The sequence below is a fragment of the Octopus sinensis genome, linkage group LG6, assembly GCF_006345805.1.
Source record: "Octopus sinensis linkage group LG6, ASM634580v1, whole genome shotgun sequence".
Lineage (NCBI taxonomy): Eukaryota > Metazoa > Mollusca > Cephalopoda > Octopoda > Octopodidae > Octopus > Octopus sinensis.
Window position 1 is genome coordinate 22,274,304 of NC_043002.1, and position 5,000 is coordinate 22,279,303.

General features: G+C 32.8%; 1 long non-coding RNA gene across 1 annotated transcript in view; it reads left to right on the forward strand.

Annotated features, from left to right (window-relative positions):
* Positions 1-668: 668 nt before the first annotated feature.
* Positions 669-5,000, forward strand: part of LOC118763844 — a 17,588-nt gene continuing 13,256 nt past the window's right edge. Inside the window, exons 1-2 of the long non-coding RNA XR_004999591.1 lie at positions 669-679; positions 2,183-2,184. This is a non-coding gene — a long non-coding RNA (uncharacterized LOC118763844). The remainder of the gene's footprint in view (positions 680-2,182; positions 2,185-5,000) is intronic.

A 5,000-nucleotide genomic window follows, 5' to 3' on the forward strand; every position in this document is an offset into this window, starting at 1 on the left:
AGAATATCTTCAATCAACAACCTCACGATATTGTATACTGTGCGACGTCTATAATAATAATAATAATAATAATAATAATAATAATAATAATAATAATAATAATAATAATAATAATGATAATAATAATAATAATAATAATAATAATATAATAATAATAATAATAATAATAATAATAATGATAATAATAATAATGATAATGATAATGATAATAATAATAATAATGATAATGATAATAATAATAATAATAATAATAATAATAATAATAATAATAATAATATAATAATAATAATAATAGATGCAGTACCAGGCAGTGGCTCTCATGGCTTCTGATCTTAACTGATTGGAAGTGCTATCATGTACATTGTTTTGTCTTGGTATAAAAGATGGGCTACAGCAAATATTCTGCTCAATACCACAGATTTGCTTGTCAGTTGTTTGGCCTTAACCAGTTGAGCATGTCCCTTAGTGGCTGACGATATGGCATCTCTGATCACGAGCAGAAGTAGTGGGGGAGCATCATGCCATGTGTTGAGAGGGATTCTTGGGGTTTGAATAATTCACCTCTGGAAACATAGGTGTTTCGTCAACATCCTTATACAACCCTTATTCAGGGACCTTTGAGCAGGATGGGCTACTCAACCTGAAAAAAATTCTAACTGGGCCCCACCTGCAAGGTCATGTGCTGTTTATCTTGATATGAGATCACCATGTCGCGCACATATGGTTGTGATGCATGTGCCTGGTGTACCTTTATCAGACGGGTAGTCATGATGGGTATATTGGGCTTCGTATATTTTACCCCAGTGTCACTTTGATGGCATGGACTGCTCTCTCACTCAATAATAATAATAATAATAATAATGATAATGATAATAATGATAATAATAATAATATTATTAATAATAATAATAATAATAATAATAATAATAATAATAGTAAGACCAAAGCCTCCCCACCAGAAATTACCAAAACCATGTAATGAAAAGAAATATAACAAGTAACTGCAGAATATGTGGAGATGGACAAGAAACAATATATCATATTATCTCTAGCTGCCCAGTCCTGGCTAAGAAAGAATATATTCACAGACATGACAGAGTTGGAACCTACATACATTGGAAGCTATGCCAACATTATGGAATAACAACAGAAAAAAGATGGTGGTATAGGCACACCCAGAAAAGGTCACAGAAAACGAAGAAAGCAACCATACTCTGGGATATGCCGATACACACACAGATAGAGAAATTAAGGCCAACAGACCAGATATAGTGTCAAGTATCATGAAGAAAAAAAATGCTTTCTAATTGATGTATCAATACCGGCAGATGACAACGTGTCTCTCTAAAAGAAATGGAGAAACTTTCAAACAAAATACAAAGACCTGAAATAGAGGTAACCAGAATGTGGAATCTAAAAACAGAAACAATTCTATCATAGTAGGGCATTAGGCATGATAAAAAAATATTCAGACAAATACATAACAAAAACACCAGGACTTACAAACACATATAACATACAGAAAATTGCACTACTAGGCACTGCACACATCCTACGCAGAACACTTTCCATACAATAACCATCAGAGCATCACAACAAATCACAGCACATACCCAAGGCACACAGAGCTGCGCTCGGTAGTGAAGTGAAAGCACGCTATAAAAATAAAACTACTGAATAATGATAATAATAATAATAATAATAATAATAATAATAATAATAATAATAATAATAATAATAATAATAATAATAATAATAATAATAATAATAATAATAATAAGATTGGTGCAAGTGTGAAGGTAGAACACCTACAAAAATCAGTATTTCTTGGTACGGCAAGAATTATTCGCAGGGTTCTTGAAGCATGATCAGTAAACAAGTGTTGCCTTAGTCTGCTGGCTGTGGACAGCTAACACATTCCATCATACCCAGCTAATATAAACTGTGAGTTTTCCTCACATAATAATGATAATAAAAGGTCTTGATGCAAATTCCAGTCACTGGCTTTTATGGCTTCTGATCTTAACTGATTGGAAGTATTATCATGTACATGTTATGTCTTAGTATAAAAGATGGTCTACAGATTTGCTACCACAGATTTGCTTTCAGTTGCTTGACCTTAACAAGTTGAGCATGTCCCTTCGTGGATGACGATATGTGCATCTCTGATCACGGGCAGAAGTAGTGGGAGAGCATCATAGCCATGTATTGAGAGGGATTCTTTGGGGTTTAAATAATTCACCTCTGAAAACATGGGTGTTTCGTTCAACATCTTCAAACAACCCTTATTCAGGCACCTTTTGAGCGCGATGGGCTACTCGACCAGAAGAAAATTCTAACTGGGCCCCTCCTGCAAGGCTATGTGTTGTTTATCTTGATATGAGTTCACCATGTCGCGCGCATATGGTTGTGATGTATGTGTCAAGTGTACCCTTATCAGACGGGTAGTCATGATGGGTATACTGGGCTTCGTATATTTTACCCCAGTGTCACTTTGATGGCATGCACAGCTCTCTCACTCAAAAATAAAAATAAAAATAAAAATAATAATAATAATAATAGTATAATAATAATAATAATAATAATAATATAATAATAATAATAATAATAATAATAATAATAATAATAATAATAATAGTAATAATAATAGTAATAATAATAATAATAATAATAATAATATATTCACAGACATGACAGATTTGGAACATTCATACACTGGAAGCTATGCCAACATTATGGAATAACAACAGAAAAAGATGGTATAGGCACACACCAGAAAAAGTCACAGAAAACGAGAAAGCAACCATACTCTGGGATATGCCGATACACACAGATAGAGAAATTAAGGCCAATAGACCAGATATAGTTGTCAGAGATCACGAAGAAAAAAAATGCCTTCTAATTGATGTATCAATACCGGCAGATGACAACGTTTCTCTAAAAGAAATGGAGAAACTTTCAAAATACAAAGACCTGGAAATAGAGGTAACCAGAATGTGGAATCTAAAAACAGAAACAATTCCTATCATAGTAGGTGCATTAGGCATGATAAAAAAATATTCAGACAAATACATAACAAAAACACCAGGACTTACAAACACATATAACATACAGAAAATTGTACTACTAGGCACTGCACACATCCTATGCAGAACACCTTCCATACAATAACCATCAGAGCATCACAACAAATCACAGCACATACCTAAGGCACAGTGAGCTGCGCTCGGTAGTGAAGTGAAAGCACACTATAAAAATAAAACTACTGAATAATAATAATAATGATAATGATAATAATAATAATAATAATAATAATAATAATAATAATAATAATAATAATAAAATAATAATAATAATAATAATAATAATGATAAGCATCTCAAGGCGACTACTGTACCAGTGATTGTGCATCTCAAGGCAACTACAGTACCAGTGATTGTAGGATCTCTAGGAATGTTAAAAAAACGCTACTGAAACCTATTTGAAAATGATACTAGGCTTACCATCCCTACAGGAAGTGCAAAAAATCGTGTTGACTGGAACGACTCATGTACAGAGAAGAGCATTATCGCTGTGAAAACAACATCCATTCATGAATTTATTTATTCATTAAATAGATACTTTACTTGTAAATTTGCGTGTGTAATCTGGGAATGCATACAATGAGCTTCTCTGCCCTAGGTGTACGGAAAACACTCGGCGAGAAATTGAAGAAAATTTGAAGAAAGAAGGAAATAATAATAATAATAATAATAATAATAATAATAATAATAATAATAATAATAATAACAATACTTTCTATGTAATCTCAGGGTTTAAAACAAACATAATTTTCGTTTTTTGGGGGGACATTCACTAGTACAACATCAAAAAACCCCAAATATATGGCACACTAGGCATAACAACAACATGAACTTCCAACCTGTTGACTCTTGAGGTCTCTGGTGAGACTTGGAGCCAACTTGTACAAATATAAAGCAAAAGTCAAACATATAATAATAATAATAATAATAATAATAATAATAATAATAATAATAATAATAATAATAATAATAACAATACTTTCTATGTAATCTCAGGGTTTAAAACAAACATAATTTTCGTTTTTTGGGGGGACATTCACTAGTACAACACCAAAAAAACCCAAATATATGGCACACTAGGCATAACAACAACATGAACTTCCAACCTGTTGACTCTTGAGGTCTCTGGTGAGACTTGGAGCCAACTTGTACAAATATAAAGCAAAAGTCAAACATATAATAATAATAATAATAATAATAATAATAATAATAATAATAATAATAATAATAATAATAATAAAACAACAACAACAACAACAATAATAATAATAATAAAAAACAAAACACAAAGCAAAGAAGACTTTCATGAATAATATCGAAGACAACTGGAAAGGCAAATCCTGCATAGTAAATACCTTAACTGCCTGTCCAAGCCAGATATTGATCAAAACCTAACAAACCAATGACAGCAAGGGACAGGTCTGAAAGGGGAAACAAAAGGTTATGCTATTGCTGCGCTAGATCAAAGCTTACCTACCAGAAACTACCATGCAAACGTCCTTAAAGATGGATCTGATCCCTCGTGCAGAATTTGCGGAAAATTCACAGAGACAATTGATCATGTTGTTTCTGGCTGCCCACTCCTCGCTGAAAAGGAGTACCTCATAAGACATGACAGGCTAGGTCATAACATCCACTGGAATGCTTGTAAATACTACAAAATAGAATCCCACGATAAGTGGTACAGGCACCATCCAGAGGATGAAGTAAATTGTTGACTACCTTTTTGGGGCTTTGTTCGAAATCTTCTCTTAAAACAAGGAACCTGTTGGGTGATAAAAATTGTTCTGAATGATCATGTGAGAAGTCATAATTTTTAGTCGTCTTTCTTGGAGGAATCCATTTCTGTGGTTTCTGTAGGCATTTGAAAAACCTTTACTTTCAGGAAGCCTCGTGGAGCTTTTAGGCGTTTTCGCT